We start from the raw sequence: 19,426 nt of genomic DNA on the forward strand, positions 1-19,426 counted from the left end.
TTGTTTCTTTGTCTAAAAAGTATAAAAGCTGCCTGCTTTGGCCACTTCATTTCTACGGAACCTCCCCATACACGAATAAAATGTGTTTCTTTTTCTCCTGTTAATCTGTATTGTTCCAATTTTATTATTAGTCCAGCCATAGAACTCAACAAGGTTTCTCACCTAATTACTTGGTGAGAAACGGACTGGAGGGCATGGAAGCTGGGACACCTCTGGGGAGCCTGTTGATGGTGGTGGCCATGGAGACACAGAAAAGAAGGTGGAGGGGCTTCCCTGGTGGCGCAGTGGTTGAGAATCTGCCTGCCAATGCAGGGGACACGGGTTCGAGCCCTGGTCTGGGAGGATCCCACATGCCACGGAGCAGCTGGGCCCGTGAGCCACAACTACTGAGCCTGCACGTCTGGAGCCTGTGCCCCACAACAAGAGAGGCCGCGATAGTGAGAGGCCCGCGCACCGCGATGAAGAGTGGCCCCCACTCGCCGCAACTAGAGAAAGCCCTCGCACAGAAAGGAAGACCCAACACAGCCAAAAATAAATAAATAAATAAATAAAAAGAAGGTGGACCGTGGAGCTTGGTGATGGGCTGTGGTAGAACAGGAGAAGACCTAGCACTTGTTACAACTGTGATTGAATAACATTTTGTGTAATTGAAACTGAGCAGGACCCTGCAGGGCCTTCCTGGGTACAAAAGGCCCTCTGTGCCCTGTTCTTGTTTGTAGAAAAAAGGCTTTAGTCTCCTAGATCTTCCCTGAGTTCCAAAGAGCAGATTCAAGCTTTTACTAATTAGGGAAGCGGAAGGGAGGGAATGCAGAAACAAAGGAAAAGCAGTCAAGAAACAATAGTTCAGCATAAGAGTCCTAGTTCACCCTCAAGGGATATACATAACAATCTGACACATATCTTTGAGTTGTTCTGATGGAACTTAAGATCGGCCCACTCAAGTGGAGGAAGGTGACTTCATGCTGAGCATAAGCACACAGACCCCAGACTGGATGGAACCAGGAGGTAGGTGATTAAGACTTCCAAAACACCACCCTGTTACCTCACCACCAACCAAGCAGGAGAAAATCATGCCCTCTGCCACCCTCACCCCAAATGTTACCTGTAAAAACTCTTCTCTGAAAGCCATCGAAGAATTCAGGCCTTTTGAGCACAAGCCACCATACTCCTTGCTTGGCACACTGCAAATATATGCAGTACTTTCCTATACCACAACCTGGTGTCAGTACATTGGCTTTGCTGCATAGCAGGCGAGTGGACCCAAATTCAGTTCAGTAACATAATTAACTGCTTAATGTCTTTCTTCTCCCCCCTAGACTGAAGCTCCAAGAAGGCAGGGATGGCATATCTTTTAATTCACTTCCCAGACTTGGGCAAATTAATCCTTTTGAGCTTTGGTTTTCTCATCTGTAAAATGCAGATGATACTGGTAACCCTCCTTCTTAACTAAGTATTAGGATTAAATGAACAATCCAGCAATTCCACTTCTGGGTTGTAAAGAAGAAATGTTGCCTGCCATTCCAGTTTTACAAGAGTCAAGCCATTGGCCACTGCAGGCACCCACCTGAGGGGAATTCAGGATGGAGAAAAAAACAGGAAACATTCTGTGCTTTGGATATACTGGCTCCTAGATAGTTAAAGTGCACATCTAAGGAAAAAGTTCAAATTACCCCATACATAGAAAAGCACTAAAACCATTAACTTGAGATGTCTGTTCTTTGTTCTTTGTGATTAGCAGTAATTTTTTCATGCTTGACTACATATTTTCCTGGCAAAAGTTCACATATATTCTGGCTCCTCTCTTACCTTTTCAGAGCAGTTCCTCATAGCTATCTGAGAGGCTGTATTCCAGGCTAGAGTCCTCAGTAAGGTCCCCAAATAAAACTTAACTCACGGGCTTCCCTACTGGTGCAGTGGTTAAGAATCCGCCTGCCAATGCAGGGGACATGGGTTCAAGCCCTGGTCCGGGAAGATCCCACATGCTGCGGAGCAACTAAGCCTGTACACCACAACTACTGAGCCTGCGCTCTAGAGTCTGCGAGCCACAACTACTGAGCCCACGTGTCACAACTACTGAAGCTCGCGCGACTAGAGCCCGTGCCCCGCAACAAGAAAAGCCACTGAAATGAGAAGGCTGCGCACCGAAATGAAGAGTAGCCCCTGCTCACTGCAACTAGAGAAAGCCCGCACGCAGCAACGAAGACCCAATGCCGCCAAAAATAAATAAATTAATTAATTTTTAAATTAAAAAAAAAATTTTTTAAAACTTAACTCACAACTTTTACATTATGCATTTTTCTTTCAGTCGATAGGGTATATACCCAAAAGAACCGAAAGCAGGAACCTAAACAGGTATTTGTACACCCATGTTCATAGTAGCACTATTCACAATAGCAAAAAGGTAGAAGCAACCCAAATGTCCATCAATGGATGAATGGATAAACAAAATGTGGTCCATACACACAATAGAATATTATTCATACATGCCTAAATGAAATTTTCATACATGCTACAATATGAACCTTGAAGATGTCATGCTAAGTGAAATAAGCCAGACATAAAAGGACAAATATTTTGTGATTCTACTTTTATGAGATGCTTAGAATAGGCAAATTCATAGAGACAGAAAGTAGAACAGTGGTTACCATGCACAACAATGTGAGAGTACTTAATGCCACTGAATTGCATGCTTAAAAATGGTTAAGATGGTCAATTTTATGCTACATACATTTTACCACCACCACGACAAAAAGATTAAATGAGATCATTTTATAAGGCCTCTTAGCATAGGGACAAATATTCATTATTATCACTTTTTTCCTAGAAGTGTTCTAATAAAGAGAGGAACCAAGAGCTAGGGGAGCGGAAGCAAGCAAGCTGGCTACCTGTGTGTGGTCTGCCTCAGGGACCGTTCACAGCTGAGATGATACTGGCGTGAGACTTTGCTACAGAGTTGGAGGGGGAGGCTCTGAAAGGCCAAAGCTGCAGCTCCTATGAGCCTGAAACCACCACGACTATCAGGCTCTAGAAGGGGGCTCCGCACGGAGGAGCTGGGGGCGGGGGGGGGGGGGAGGGGGGCGGTGGTCTGCCTGGGTGAGCCCTTCCCCATAATGGCCTGAGGGCCCATACTTTGTCTTCCCCAGGCAGGAATTTCTGGGCCTGGGGACATCTGCATTTGGTATCTTGATTGCTGACCTGTCCCAGCAGCTGCTAAACCATGATATGCTTTCTCTGAAACCCAATGGGCAGACAGAAAACAAGTTAGCCTGGCCTTCCCGGCTTTTGTGTCATAATTGGTATTCTATTCCTTGTGTAGAGAGAAAATAGCCAGAGCACCTGCCCTGAGAGGCGTCAGCTGCCGCCAGACCTCCCCGGAGCATTCTTTATATGTATACCATTTTAGGGGAAAGACTTTCAGGAGCCTTAGTCTAACCCACTCATTTCACAGCGAAGCCAGCACAACGCCAAGGGAGTCGACAGACTTGGAGAGCAAGGGCTATGGTTCAAATCCCAGCTGGCCACTTCCAAACTCTGCAACTTCTGCAACTTCGGGCAAGTTCTTTAACTTCTGGAAGCCTCATTCCTCCTCAGTAAAATAAAGATAACAATACCTGTCTCTTGGAGATCTTCTGAGGAATGAAGGTCAAGGAGAAGTTTAAACTCGCGGCAGCTGGCTGGAGGGACGCTTGGCTGCACCTCCCCCAAGAACGCTCTCTGTACCAGCCACATCTTTTCACGCTCCATCCCTTGCCTGGTGTCATTGTCTCCCTGACATTTATCCTCACCTGAAATTGTTTATGTGTATACTCATCGGTTTTATTCTTTCCCTTTCCTCCACCAAAAAGTAACTCTGACCCACTCTGGCTCAGCAGCTAGGGCTGGATCTAGCAAATTAATGGCATTTAGTAAACGTTTGTGGAATAAATGACCCTCAAGAGTTACTCTGGGGTTAGATCAAGCCTCGTTTCTTCAAATTGCCATACAACACATGGGCACTTTAGGTAAATTATTTCAGTAACTGTTGAGAAGTCATCAGCCTAAGAGAGATACATTTAGCTGTGTGGACCAGAAGTAGTTCATATCTCCAAGGCCTAGACAAGGAGAGTAAATAAAATGAAGGCCTCTGGTACCAGTCCCTCCTTTGCTGGAACCCAGTGTCCAGGTAACGTGGGAGAAGCACTGGGGTTCTGAGGGTAGAGGTGGGAAGAAGATGGATGTGAGGAGGGTAAGGCTGAGTGGGGGGAATTAGATAACCCAGAGTGGGGACTGGCTTTTCTAGGATTCTGACTCTTGGCTGTGCAGTACGTTGCAGAGTTGGGTTCTTAGAAATCACTGTATTGAACCAGGACATCATAGTAGTGAAATACATAGGCTCTGGGTCCAAACCTAGGTTCATCCCTTACCTCCTGTGTGATCTTGTCACCGCAGAACCCGTCCCACACTGGTCCTATTCTGGTTCTAACAAGACACTGAGCTGTTTTTCAGAGACGACAGAACAAAACCGCAAGTCATGCAGCCAAAGCCTGTGCAGAGGAGAAAATTTTGACCTCAAACAAATTCGCCCCCTTCCCCCATCCCCCCACCCCCTCAAGAAGCCAAAGGACCTGGGACATGACCGGAACTTGAATGACAGAACCCAGAAGGGAAGGATCCATTGTCCAGGAAGATCTGGTGCTGAAGCCCCTTTCCCACACCTTTTACCCTAAATGGCCAAGTTCCAGAGCCCTCCAATCAGAACCTGCCTGGCCAGAGCTTCAACATACCAACCCTCCTCCCCTAATTCATAAAAGTTTGACAGAACCCCAGATGGGGAGACAGATTTGAGCTGTGCCTCCTGTCTCCTTGCCGGCCAACCTCGCAATAAAGCTTTCTTTTCTCAAATGCCGGTGCTATAGTATTGGCTTCTATGCATGTAGGGCAGTGAGCCCTTTGCTCAGTAACAATCTGGAGTCAGGTTTGTTTCCTCTCTGGGTTTCAGCTTCCTCATCTGTGAAATGGGATGATAATAATACAAGGTACTTTAAAAAGTTATCCCCTGGTTAAATGAGATCAGTCACCCAACAGTTAGCATACTGTGCTACTGAAATACATTTCTAGTCCCAAGATGGAGTCACTGCCACCTGGGGTGCCAAGTCAGCAAACCAAAACTTAGATAACGTTCATGTCCCAGCAAACGCTCCACCTGACCAGAAACACAGTATACCAAGGCAGCCAATCCCCAAAAGCCAAGCTAACTCTGGGCTCTACACTTATTTCCTTGTTCCTTATTCATTTGCTAATTTCCTCTTCCTTGTTCCTTATTCTTTATCCTATAAAAGCTTCCTGCCTTCTGTCCCATTTCGCAATTCTTTGGAACCTTGGGAACCGAGACTGCCTGCTTCATGAACTGTTAAATAAAGTGTTTGCATCACCTGAACTGTCCTCTTTTTTTTTTTTTTTAATATTTATTTATTTATTTGGCTGCACTGAGTCTTTGGTGCAGCATGCGGGATCTTCATTGCCACGTGTGGGATCTTTAGTTGCGGCGTTCAAACTCTTAGTCGCGGCATGCGAGGTCTAGTTCCTTGACCAGGGATCGAACCTGGGCCCCCCTGCATTGGGAGCGCAGAGTCTTAGCCACTGAACCACCAGGGAAGTCCCTGAATTGTCTTCTTTACTCATTTTTAACAGCACTCAGCACAGAGGAGCAGCAGAATCATTCTTAGCTATATTTTCATTCAGATGAAATGTTGAGATCTCGTGTAGAGACATGACTCCAGTTGGTGGCAGAGCTTAGAACTCACTGCTCTCGGTTCATGCTCTGTCCTCTATCTGTGGGGGCTGCCATCTCTTGTCCCCAGGGCCTTGGGTCTAAGAGGGGAGCCTGAATATGTAAAAAATAAATCTCAGGAAACTACAAGGATGACAAATGAGGCTTAGTATGTGTAGTCAAGTAGACCCATGCCTTGTGATATTAGGATCTTCAGAAAGAATCCCCTATCCAGAATGATGGTAACGAATACAGTTTATTGAGTGCTTTCTCATATGTACAAGACATAGTTTGAGTGCCTAAAACGATTATGTTATTTATTCTCCAGAGCAACACTAGGAAGTAGGAGCTGTCATGACTCCCATTTTATAGATGTGGAAATTAAGACCATAAGAAGTTTAACTGGTTCAAGGCCATATTAAGAAAGTTCTAGGGAATTCCCTGGCGGTCCAGTAGTTAGGATTCCGTGCTTTCACTGCCGAGGGCCCTGGTTCAATCCCTGGTCAGGGAACTAAGATTCCACAAGCCGCACGGTATGACCAAAAAAAATAAAGATAAATAAAAATTTTTAAAAATTAAAAATAAGAAAGTTCTAAGTGGAACTATGTGGCATTCCCTCCTCGCCCCACCACAGGTTGACATTCCAGCATTAAAGAGTCCTGCCTAAGGATCACAGCATCTATTTTTTTTACCGCCAGGGATCATAGCATCTTATACGCTATACTTGGTATAGTATATCAGACTATACTAAGCCCTAGCAGTTATGTACATATTCAAAATGTATCAATCTGTTCACAGTAGAATCTCAGAGGTGACAGGAGTATTAGCAATAATAACAGCTAATACTATGTCAGCTATTGTTGTAAGTTCATGTAAACTTTAAAAGCAAGACTACAAAGTAGGAACCATTATTATTCTTGTCTAACAGAGGCACAGAGAGGTTAAGAACGTGGCCACTGGAACAGCGTGCCTGATGGTCAATAAGTGGAGCAGGGAGCTGAACCCAAGCAAGCCACAGGCAATCTTGTGTCTGCACTTTGCCCTGTTCTGCCTCTTGGTAAATGACCTGTCTAGTTGCTTGCTAACCTGTTGGTAGGCTGTTTGTAGGCTCAGGTGACCCTTTGTGAATCTGAAAAAAAAAAAGCCATAAATACTCTCTTCAGACACATAACTCTCTGTGAGTTTAGGGGCTTCCCAAAGCCTCTGTCTGATATGTATCAGAAAACCGCCAAAAAGTAACCTCATTTCAATCCAGACCCTCTACCTCTAATCTCCCCATAACACCCTCCATCATTGTCCTTTAGCCTGGCTCTACCATCTCCAAGAATGGGAACGTCCTACCTCCCAGGCAGCTCATTCTTCAATCAGCAAGATTCAATAGAAACTTCTCCCCTCTGGTGAGAAGATGTTGCCTCCCAGAGCCTGCTGCACAGAGCCTGGAGCCTTGGAGAGCAAGTGAGCTTCCAGCTCCCAGACAGCTCTTCAGATGACAGCTCTGGGTCCATCCCATCCCACCCCTGCTTCCTGGAAAGCTTCTGATAGGCAGGGAGCCCAGGCCTCTCATCTAGTTGCTTGTCCCCCTCTTGAAGCAAGAGAAGTAGAGATGAGGGTAATGCTGCTTCACAAAGGATGTCCTTGTCCCTGCTGAGAGCAGGTATGGATGGAAGGAGCCTAAAGAGCCCTCCTGATCCAAGAAGTGCAGGTGCGGATACCCTTCTGCTGGCTTGCTGTGCACCCTTGGTCAGAGGCTGGACTGCATGTTTCTGGGCCCAGGTTAGTCTTTCTGCAAAACTAGGGGGGGTTGATTAGATTGAGGTTGCAAACCCAAAAGCTCATTGAGGTCAAGCTAATGATAGAAATATCTAGGAATATTCATTTCCTCTACAAAGAAGAAGGTTCTCTTCTGAACCTTCTTCAAAGAAGAAGGCCACTCTCTTTTTCTATTTCTGATGGAGCCCTGGAGGCAAACTATCTAAAGTAATAAAGACAAAACTGCCAGCGGTGAAGAAAATGGCAACGATCACTTGGTCTCAGTGGAGGGGACCAAAGGGGACTGTCGCCCACTTCCCGTCTGCAGGGGCAGCTGTGGGATGCCGACTCTTTGTCTATAGGAGCGTCTGACACTCAGCATCACCAATGTGGACACACAGACCTGCTGATAGCAAATCTTACCTACTTTTTTTTTTTATAAATTTCATTATTTATTTATTTTTTGGGCTGTGTTGGGTCTTCGTTGCTGCGCACGGGCTTTCTCTAGTTGCGGCGAGCGGGGGCTACTCTTCGTTGTGGTGCACGCGCTTCTCATTGTGGTGGCTTCTCTTGTTGCGGAGCAGGGCTCTAGGTGCGCAGGCTTCAGTAGTTGTGGCTCATGGGCTCAGTAGTTGTGGCTCACGGGCTCTAGAGCTCAGGCTCAGTAGTTGTGGCTCACGGGCTTAGTTGCTCCATGGCATGTGGGATCTTCCTGGACCAGGGCTCGAACCCGTGTCCCCTGCATTGGCAGGCAGATTCTTAACCACTGCGCCCCCAGGGAAGTCCCTTACCCACTTTCTAAAGAAGCCAGACACATGAATTTTTATGTGAAACTCCCAATTTTTAGAACGTTGGCTCAAATTTTTCTTAAACAGTGGGAGGGCCAGATACATGTTCTGAACTGTGATCCACCGGTTTGCAATCTCTGGAGCCGGTGTTTTTAAAGCTCCCTTTCTGCTGGAACATTCTGTGCAGGGAGAAGTGAAGAGATCAGGAGGACAGGAAAGAAGGAAAGATGGCAGGAGCCGCAGAGGAATCTCTCTGAGACCTGGTTTGGCCTCTGCTGAGCCTCTGAACCTCTGCTAGTTCAGCAGAGGGGAGCGGGAGGGGGAGGAGGAGAAGGAGAGGAAGGCCTGGCCTTTCTAGGCTGGGAGACTGTGTTTAGTAAACCACCCTTTCCTATTGTTTTCAGCTCTCACTTGGGAGAAGCATAATGGCCCCAGGCCTCAGGAGTGTCTGAGCAGGTCTGAACAGGAGGCTCAGGTCTGTGGCTGGAGAGGCGGTGCCCTGGCTCCCAGGGCTGATGGAGAGGGGGAGGGGAGGGGGCACTCAGCATCCTAGGCCAGAGGCGGGGCCTGGGCCTCAGCCTCAGGCTGGACTGCTGCCTGCTCCCTGGCTTGCTTCTAGCTCCCAAGGAGCCCCAGATATCTTTCCAACTGGGCCTCTGTGTCAAGAAGGGAGTTTACAGCCCATGGTTAGCATGGCTGACCGCCAGCCTGGCAGATGGCCAGAGCCCAGAGCACACTGGGAAGAAGCATAAACAAGGCCCCTGGTGGGCAGCTGTGACCCAGAATCTTCCAGCAGAACAGAAGTAAGCAGGGAGGAGGAACACCAGGGGGACCCTTCCCCTGACCTCTCAGGCTCCCTGGGCTCCGGCATCAGCCAGGGACGGGATGCTGCTCCCTGAGGCACCCGGCAAGCAGCTGTCACGAAAGGGCTGCAGGAGTTCACTTTTTAGGGGCCTTTCAACCTTCTGAGGCTGTGAGTCCATGACTACGCTTCAGCTTTTCTCACACTCTAGGTGTCTCTCTGTATAGAGGACATCTGTGCTTTCCCCTCGCCTGGAATCCACTTTGCTCCTTCTGTCAGAGGCACCCTAGGTATCCTTCCAGAAACAATCTCTCCTCCACTCTCAGTCCATGTGGATCAGGTGAGGCTAACCTGGCCTCTCTACCTGCCTGGCTCCAGGGTGGGCATATGTGCCAGGCCTGGCCTGGCCTGGCTGATCAGCCGACTTCTACCTCTGCTGGGTCCCATGAGACCACCCTAAGGAATCTGGCTGGAACTCTTGGGAAAAGAGACATTGTCAGCAATCAGCTTCCTGCACATCTGGAGGTGCTGGAGACCATCTGGCCATGACACCGGAGGAGCTTCCTTGAGGACGACGCCATCACAGAAGGAGACCCCATGGAAAGAGAGGGAGAGAAAGAGATGGAGAGAGAGGGGACCAGATAGATGGATGCATTGATGTGTATAAGAGAGAGATAGAGACCTGTGACTTGATGAAACGGTTTAAGCCCCTGGATCCAGCTTTAACTGATGAAGTACTGGATCCCTGGACTTTTCAGTGAAACAGTCAAGAATATGCCACTGTGGCATAAAAATTACTTTGAGCAGAAGGCATTTGAGTTCCTGATATTTTTTATCTGCTTAAAAGCATAGCTTCTCAAAAGAACTCAATTGTGCTAAATCCCTCCCTGGGGAGCAACAAGGGAAGATTGACTAGAGACTAGAATTACCCACCTAAACAGACACTGTCATAAAGTGATCATATCTCCCATCTAGTCTCCTAAGGGCCCATTTCTCTTTCCTCATAGTAATTTGTTTTCCTGTAACTGCCCTTCTCCCTCCTCCTCTTCCCCTATTAAGATGGTATATAGGGACTTCCCTGGTGGTCCAGTGGGTAGGACTCCACACTCCCAATGCAGGGGCTCTGGGTTCGATCCCTGGTTGGGGAACTAGATCCCACATGCATGTCTCAACTAGAGTCCACATGCTGCACTAAGAGTCCGCATGCCACAACTAAGAGTCTGCATGCTGCAACTAAGACCCAGTGCAGCCAAAATAAATTAAAAAAAAAAAGATGGTATATAAACCCCAAATTCTTTTTTTTTTTGGTCGCACTGGGTCTTTGTTGCTGCTCACGGGCTTTCTCTAGTTATGGCAAGCGGGGGCTACTCTTCGTTGCGGTGCGTGGGCTTCTCATTGTGGTGGCTTCTCTTGTTGCGGAGCACAGGCTCTAGGTGCGTGGGCTTCAGTAGATGCGGCGTGCGGGCTCAGTAGTTGTGATGCATGGATTTAGTTGCTCCGTAGCATGTGGGATCTTCCCAGACCAGGGCTCAAACCAGTGTCCCTGCACTGGCAGGTGGATTCTCAACCACTGTGCCACCAGGCAAGCCCCTAAACCCCAAATTCTAACCACCTCCTTGCGTCACATTTTTCTGTAAACTTCTGTATATTATGTGATTAAACCTATCTTTTTTTCTTACTAATCTGTCTGTTGTGGGTTTAATCCACAGGCCCCCATTTACATAACCTAAGAGGGCAGAAGAAAAGTTTTTCCTCTCTTACATCAGTTATATAAGCAAAAAAAAAAAAAAAAATCTACCTCTGACATCAGCTTCCAGGACTCCAACATTCCACACGAGATTATATAATTATATTATGTAATTACACAGTAAATCTGTGATTTACTCTATAATTTGCTTAAGGAGTAAATTCTACTTTACCCACTTTTTTTTTAGGATATAGAGAAGCCAGCAATAACCCAGGCCTCTGAAATCCTGCCCTGGTTGACTGAAACTAGAGGAATTTGCCCAAGAAGCCTCAAGGATCCTGGCTGCATTCCTGCCCTGCCTCCACGCCCAGCATACACCCTAGACAGCCCTGGTCAGTGCCGAGACCTGCAAAAGAGAATGTCACAGGTCCCAGTGGTGCCCTTTATTCACTCATTTGCTAATTGAACACATATTTATGGAGCACCAACTGTGTTCAGAAATGATGTTCTTATCCTCAGAGATCTTAGAATTTGGTGAGGAAAACAAACCAGTAAGAAGAATTTCATCAGAATGTGATGACTGCTATGCTAGAAATAAACACAGAGAAGGGACCGCTAGACTGCGGAGAGTGGCAGGCATGTCATAGAAACTTCCTGAAGGAAGTGACCCTTGAGATGAGTTCCACGGGATGAGAAGGAGTCAGCCGGATAGGGGGTAGAGGAAATGCTTTCCAGGCAGGCAGAAGGAGCAGCATGAGATACAAACTCCAGGGGATGGGAGAGGCTGCGGCCTGTCAGTGGGAGTGACTGGGGTAGAGACGGAGTGGGGGGAGGTGCAGAGGATTCCCATCAGGGAGCAGGGCCTGTGCTTCCTGCGCGCATACGATCGCACAGATGGCTCAGACCCGAACCTGAGGCCAGGGCAAAGCCTGACTCATGCCACAGAGGAAAAAACAAACTGGAGGAGCCCCAGCCAGGGCCCCAGGTCAAGGGTGTGCAACAGAGCCCTGCCCACAGAGACAGCCTGGACCTCCCTATTGGAAATGACTGAAGGCAGGGCCCAGAGCCTCACCTTCCATCTCCTCTCCCACTCCCGATTCCTCCCTTTCCCACGCGTGTCCTTGAGCTCTGCAGGGTCTGTAAGGATGGGAGAGATCATGGGTAAAAGTAGGTACTCTTGAAGTCAGGCAATCCTGGGCCCCAGTCCTAGCTGTGTCATGAAGCGTGGCCTTCTTCCTCAACCTCTCTGTGTCTGTCTCCTTGTCTGCAAAATAAAGCTAGTAATAGTACAGATTCAATAAAGTAATGCCTATCTGGTGACACAGTCATGCATTCATTCATTTACTCTTTCTTTTTCTGTTGTCTCTTAGCATCCCTTTCTTCGGGGATCCACACCACTCTATGTGTTTTGTTAAGACTTTCAGGGGACTTCCCTGGCGGTCCAGTGACTAAGACTCCGCACTTCCATTGCAGGGGGCACGGGTTCGATCCCTGGTCGGGCAACTAGATCCCACATGCCGCAACTAAGAGTTCGCATGCCGCAACTAAAGATTCCACATGCCGCAACGATAAATAAGTAAATAAATAAACATTAAAAAAAAAAAAGACTGTTGGTCACAGAGCCTTGGCCTCTTCCAGGCCACAGGGATGGGGCGCGGACTATGTCCAGCCAGTCATGCTATCCCCTTCTTGGCAACAGTGATTGGTCCCTAGGGTGGACCTGAGATTCAAGCAGGCCAACCAGAGTCTGGAGTTCTCTTCCCCGGTGTTACTGAGCTGGAAGAATATGAGTTTGGAGAGAGAGCGCATCTACCTGTGGGTGACGTCACTTCTTACAAGGAAATAGAGCCAAGATAACAATGACGACGATAATGATGATGACGATGATGATGACATCACCATGCTTTGCTTGAAGCCAAATCTGTTCCTGAACTTCCCAGTCTGAAGAACATATTCATTCACATTTTCCTTAAGCCAATCTAGTTTGGTTTCCTTTATATGCAGCTCCAAGACTCTTAAAGCCATTTGGCATGTGAAACCCTGACCACAATATCTGTTCCCATAGGAAGAGCTCAGTGAACTGTCATTACAATGAAGTGGGTGAAAATATCTTAAGCTCCTTCACCATCACCCCTTTCCCTCCCAGAACACAGTCTCAGCCCTTACCTTCTGGCCTGGGGAACAGGCTACTAGCTGCGTTGGCTTCCCATTTGCAAGAATGGCCTGGGGGTGAGGGATATGGTGACAGGCAGGCCAAACACCCAGTGCCCACCAGTTAGCATGGGAGCTGCAGCAGCCCCGCTGAGGTCCCCAGCTGCCCACTGAATGTGATTTGGATCGACTGCCTGGTAGAGTGGCCATCAGCTGGAGTCCCACTGGCCTGGTCTGCATCCCATCACTACAGAAGTGTGTCTCAGTCACTTTATCTTTCTGGGCTTCTGTTTTCTTTTCTATAAAACTGGCACAATAAAAGCCCCTGTCGCTCAGAGAAGTTGTGAGGACTAAATGAGAAAAAATTAATAACAAGCCTAGTATTGACAGTATGCTCGATATATTCCAGGCATTCTTCTAACCACTTTACAAACTATTAGTCCAATTGACCTCCACAGTAAGCCAAGGGGATAGGTACTATTATTATTCCCACTTTATAGATGAAGAAACTGAGGCTCAGAGAGGTTAATAACATGCCCAGAGTCTCAAAACTAGGAAGGGGTAGAGCTGGGATTTGAATCCAGGCATTCTGACCTGAGTCCACATCAGTAGGGGTCCAGGCAGGATCAAAACCCATGCCAGAGGGTTGAAGAGAAGGAATTTAATAGGGGCAACTAGTTAGAGAGGGGCTAAAAGAGATGAAAACCAAGGAAAGATGGGGCAACCTAGAGGTTAACAACTGTAGGAAATCACTGTTTCCTCAGGGCTGATGCGACAAAGGGAGGAGTCAGTGTCACTGCAGCCCAAGGAGAGCCTTGGCTGCCTGGTAGGAGCTAGGACATTGGAGGAAGGGGCCATCCTCTGGAGTCACTGCCAGAGGCTGCAGGAGTGGCGGTGCCAGGGGTAGGGGATGGGGTGGATACATCCCAACTTCTCCCCACCCCCTGCTCTCTAATCTGTTGGCACCTCCCATTGGCCAAACTGAAAAGGAAGCCAGTGGGCAGGAGAGCCTGGGAAACATAGTCCAGCCCCCTAGATGGGAGCCCAGCGGAGGAAGGGCAGGGTATGGGTCTGAGAGCAAACAGTAAATGACCTGCATACCCACCGTGCCATACAGCCTTTTCACCAGAATGCAGGGCACATAAGGGCAAGTGCACCCATAAATGGGAATTGTGAGGACAAGAATTTAGGTCTCTGACTCCTGGTTCAATGTTGTGTCTGGTACAGGAGCAGAACCCAACAGTTACCGGCATCCTGTGACACTGAAAAGCAGAGGAAGGGGCAACTGGGGCTCCTGATGGTGCCTCCTGTTCTTGGCCTTTGCGCATCTGGAAGCTTCCACAGACGGCCCTACGCAGCAGAGTGCAGATCCGCAACAAGAAGCAAGCACTGTTTTTCTCTTTAAAGGGTATGAGAGCAACCTGAATATCCCCAGCAACTGCTTTGGGATCTGAGAGAAACAGATGCAGCTGCTGCTGAAAAACAGGAGGCAAATACGTGGGGTGAGGTGCCTCTCAGCTCCCCAAGCCGTCCTTTTGCAAAGGTCGTCATCTCTGTCCCTGCGGAGTTCCCTCATTCCCCTCACCCCTGCAGGCCCCATATAACCTCGGTGAGTAGCTGGGAAGCAGCTGCCACCTGCTGCCCTGGAAGCCGGCAGGATCCCACAGGTGACAGCATGAGCAAGGGCAGAAGGTCCAAGCCAGAGCACAAGAGATGTGGAGTTGAGCAGGTCCTGCCAGGATGGAGTAGAGATGGTCATGGGAACCCTTCTCTTTGACCAGAATTCTGCCTCTAGGGATTTATCACAGAGCTAATCTTACACAAGCACATAAAGACTTCTGGACAAGGCTATTCACTGCAGTGTGGGTTATGATTCACAGAAGACTAGGAAAAAATCGCCAATCGGAGGTGATATGATTAAGCAAATAATGTTGTACTTCAACAATGGAACGCTCTGTGCACCTACAAGGAATGAAACATCCACATATGCTGAAACAGGCTGAGCTTCCAGGCAGCCTGTTAAGTAAAAAAGGCAAGGGTCAGAACAGTGTGTCTAATATGCTGGGGCGGAGTCAGGGGTCGGGGAAGAAATGTTCTTATGTGTACTTATGCAAGCACCTCTTGCTATCCAAATCTATTTGGTTTCTGAATTCAGATAGCAGGGGTTCAAAGCAAGGGATGCTACATCATTGGAACATTTGACTCCTGTCTTTCATTTCCGATAGCAAATAGCAAGAGTTCATTAGTAAACAGTTCATCCAAGAGGCTATCTGAATCTGTTTTGTTCCTGAGTTGGAATAGTGTTTGGATAACCAGAGTAGACAGTAGGGATATCTGTCTATGTAAAGCTCTCACCCAGTGTACGTGTGTATTTTCTCTCTGGGAAGACACACAGGGAATTGGTTAGCAGTGGTTGCTGCTAGGGAGGGTAATTCAGCCCTGGGAGAATGGGGTAGAAGTGAGACTTATGTTTCAGTTCACACATATGTTGTGGTGGTTTTAATACATGGCCCCGCAATTCTTTAAGAGGTGGCATCTATGCCCTGTCCTGTTCCATCTGAGGGGCTCTGCATCTGCTTAGACCGATGAAGAATGGTGGAAGTGATACTACATGACTTTGAAGGTTAGGTCATACAAGGTCAGGCAGCTAGATCTGGGACACTTTCTCTCAGACCCCGGCCACCATGCTGGGACAAGCCTAAGGCACGTGGAGAGGCCCTGTACAGGCACTGTGGTCCACAGTGCCACCTGGGCTCCAGCTCCGGCTAACATCATATGCAGCCATGTGAGCGAGCCGTCTTGAAGTTCAGCCCCCATCAAGCACTCAAATGACTGCACACTCAGCTGCCATGTGACCACGTCAATGCCAGAGACCCCAGGTGAGACCCACCCAGATGAACCAAGTCAGCAACAGAACTGCAAGAGACAATAATACATTGTTGTTTCAAGCCACTGAGTTTTGGCGTAGTTCTCTGTATGTGAATATTAACTGGACCATATATATCATCACACACATTACCTATTCAAAATTAAGAATACCAGGCTTCCCTGGTGGTGCAGTGGTTAAGAATCCGCCTGCCAATGCAGGGGACACGGGTTCGATCCTTGGTCCTGGAAGATCCCACGTGCCACGGAGCAACTAAGCCCGTGTGCCACAACTACTGAGCCCACGTGCCACAACTACCGAAGCCCACGCACCTAGAGCCCATGTTCCGCAACAAGAGAAGCCACTGCAGTGAGAAGCCTGCACACCGCAATGAAGAGTAGCCCCCACTCGCCGCAACTAGAGAAAGCCCGCGCGCAGCAACGGAGACCCAACGCAGCCAAAAATAATAAATAAATTAAATAAATAAATTAAAAAAAAATTAAGAATATCTTCCTTGTAAACATACAGGGGTGGTGCTAAATGTTAAATGTACAGTATCTCATTTATTCCTCACAGGCTCACTGTAGTTATCTCCATTTCACAGATGAGAAAACTGAAGCTCTGAGGGGTTCTCTGGTTACCTGCCTAAGATCACACCTCACAAAAAGCAGCCCTAGGATAAGAAACCAGGAGGCCTCTCAGTCCCAGGGTAACTGTCCCTCCCAGGACCCTGCTCTCACTCTTACCCACTGCAGGCCTCACCTTCTCCAGTGAGGGGTTGGGAAGAGGTGAGGGGTGGAAACTCACAGCCCACAGGGGCCTGGTCAGTAACACAGAGGGGTGAAGTGGGCGTGGTGGGCTCAGCTCTGGTAAAACCAGCTCAGAGTTGCCAAATTGTTGGATTTTTTGAATAGAATCCAGAAATCAGATTTTTACGTGCAGTTTATTTCTGCTTTAATGTTGGCACCTAGTTATACGTGTGTGTGTGTATCGTTATTTTTGTTTTTTTCATTGTGTAGACTGACAGGCAAAACAAAAACAAAAGCCTGCGGATTTGCCTCTCTCGACTAGAAGATCTCCAAGGAGTCTTTGGCACAGACATTCTGACTTTCTGCAGAGCCTCTCCGGGGAGGCAGCGCAATTCCAATCCCAGGAGGCTCAGATCTGAGAAAGGAGAGGGGTGGTGCAGACGGAGACGCCCCAGCCTCTCTAGCCGTGGGGAGGGGAGGCAGGGGGTGCCGGGAAGCGAGGCCACAGGGATCCACAGCAGTGCTGGAGGGCAGCTGAGCCTGTGGCCAAGCAGCCGCCATAAGCTGCCCGCCTTCCCTGAGCTGTCGGTCTGCTCCCCAGGGCCGCGGAAGGCAGCCAGGGCACCGGGGGAGACTGAATTTCCATTGCAATGGGAAAGCACCTCCGCCCGCCCACACCAGCCATTTTCTCCACCTTTTCTGCTCACCCCACTGTTTTTCCAACAGGAACTCTGCCCCCACCTCTTCCCCATCGACCCTTCTTAGTGGAGGGGGGATCGATCCCGACCTCAGCTGTCTCCCTGGGCCTCTCCCTCCCCACTCCCCACTCCCCAGTGTCTTCGATTCCCTCCTGAGCTTGCAGCCCATTCCATTTTCAACTGACTTGTCTTCCTCTGAGATCCAGCCTGGCAGAGCGCCGCGAAGTGATTGATGAGCTAGGGAGCTCTGGCTGGCAGGCGGGTGGGCAGCCAGCCAGAGACGCGGCTCTCACAAGACAGCCCGGCCGCCCAGGGAGAGCCCCCGGCTACCGGGGTGCTCCCTGAGGTCCCCCCGCCGCCACCCAGGTTGACATGGCAGCAGCTCTGGACAAAGCAGATCACCACAAGGGCCACTGGGTACAGTACCTGGCACACTGCAGTCCCTGAGGCAATGAGAGCGCTCTATTCTCCACTCCAAAAACAGACCCAAGACGATGAAGACAGTGAGCGTCTTAAAGCTGGGAATGTTCTCATTCAGCCATGCCTCTCAGTCCAGGTGTTTATAATTTGTACACTCATTCATTCATGCAGCCTGAGCCTTTGCTATGAGGATCAGCACTTCATTCTAATTGCTAGTGTGGTCTTGGGGCACAGGGTGCTTTGAATCCAGGCTCCATCGCCTCCTAGCTCCGCAAACTTGGGCTCGTCACTTCACCTCTCTAAGCTGCAGCTTCTCTCTCAGGGTTGCCGCCGTGAGATTGTTAGATAATACGGAAAAAGTGCTTAGGACAGACCCTGGCATATAAAGGAGATCAAGAAATGTTTTCAATTGGGGCTTCCCTCGTGGCGCAATGCTTAAGAATCTGCCTGCCAATGCAGGGGACATGGGTCCGAGCCCTGGTCGGGGAAGATCCCACATGCCGCGGAGCAACGAAGCCCATGCACCACAACTACTGAGCCTGCGCTCTAGAGCCCGCCAGCCACAACTACTGAGCCTATGTGCCACAACAACTGAAGCCTGTGCGCCTAGAGCCCGTGCTCCACAACAAGAGAAGCCACCACAATGAGAAGCCCACGCACCACAACGAAGAGTAGCCCCTGATCTCCGCAACTAGAGAAAGCCCGCCTGCAGCAATGAAGATCCAATGCAGCCATAAATAAATAAATAAATAAATAAATAAATAAATAAATAAATAAATAAATAAAAGAAATGTTTTCAATAAACAGCAAATAAATGAGGGCCTACCACGTGCCAGGTTCTGGGGCTCCAGCTCTGAGCGAGGCATATAAGATCCCTGCTCCCATGCAGTTCACCTTGGAGAGAGTCTGGAAGACCAACAATAAACAAATAACTGAACAGACAAACAGGAAATAGCAGGTAGAGCTAACAGGGCATAGGATGGAGAATGGCAAGTAACGATGGTGATGGGGGGATGGCCTGAAGGCCCCTCCAAGGAGGTGACACTGGAGTTGAGTTGGGACGAGGAGGACAGGTGAAAATCTGGGGAGACAGCATTTTAGGCAGAGGGAACAGCACATGTAAAGCTCCTGAGGCAGGAGCAAAGCTTGGAATATGTAAGAATCAGAAAAAGGAGAGAGGGGCCCACGTGGCCAGAAGAGCAAAAAAGAGAATGTAGGAGATGAGCTTGGAGACCTAGAAAACGCCAGAGCAGCAAGGACATGTCGGTCAGGATGATGGTTTTCTTTTAAGCACAGTGAAGTGACTATGCTTTTGTTTCTGTTTTGCTTTTCAGTCTTCACAATATAAAAAAAGAAAATACCGGGCTTCCCTGGTGGCGCAGTGGTTGAGAATCTGCCTGCCAATGCAGGGGACACGGGTTCGAGCCCTGGTCTGGGAAGATCCCACATGCCACGGAGCAACTGGGCCCGTGAGCCACAATTACTGAGCCTGCGCGTCTGGAGCCTGTGCTCCGCAACAAGAGAGGCCACGATGGTGAGAGGCCCGCGCACCGCGATGAAGAGTGGTCCCCACTTGCCGCAACTAGAGAAAGCCCTCGCACAGAAACGAAGACTCAACACAGTCATAAATAAATAAATAAAAGAACGTGAATTTCTTTAAAAAAAAAAAAAAGAAAATACCACAACTAAGTAGCCCACATGCCGCAACAAAGATCCCACGTGCCACAACTAAGACCCGGCACAGCCAAAGTAAATAAAAATAAACAA

General features: G+C 48.6%; 1 protein-coding gene across 1 annotated transcript in view; it reads right to left on the minus strand.

Annotated features, from left to right (window-relative positions):
- PWWP2A (PWWP domain containing 2A) overlaps window positions 1-18,506 on the minus strand; it is a 91,565-nt gene extending 73,059 nt beyond the window's left edge. The window contains exon 1 of the mRNA XM_028163798.2: window positions 18,486-18,506. The gene's annotated coding sequence lies outside the window, so the exon portion shown is untranslated. The remainder of the gene's footprint in view (window positions 1-18,485) is intronic.
- Between the last annotated feature and the right edge of the window lie 920 nt (window positions 18,507-19,426).

The sequence above is a fragment of the Balaenoptera acutorostrata genome, chromosome 2, assembly GCF_949987535.1.
Source record: "Balaenoptera acutorostrata chromosome 2, mBalAcu1.1, whole genome shotgun sequence".
Classification (NCBI taxonomy): Eukaryota; Metazoa; Chordata; class Mammalia; order Artiodactyla; family Balaenopteridae; genus Balaenoptera; species Balaenoptera acutorostrata.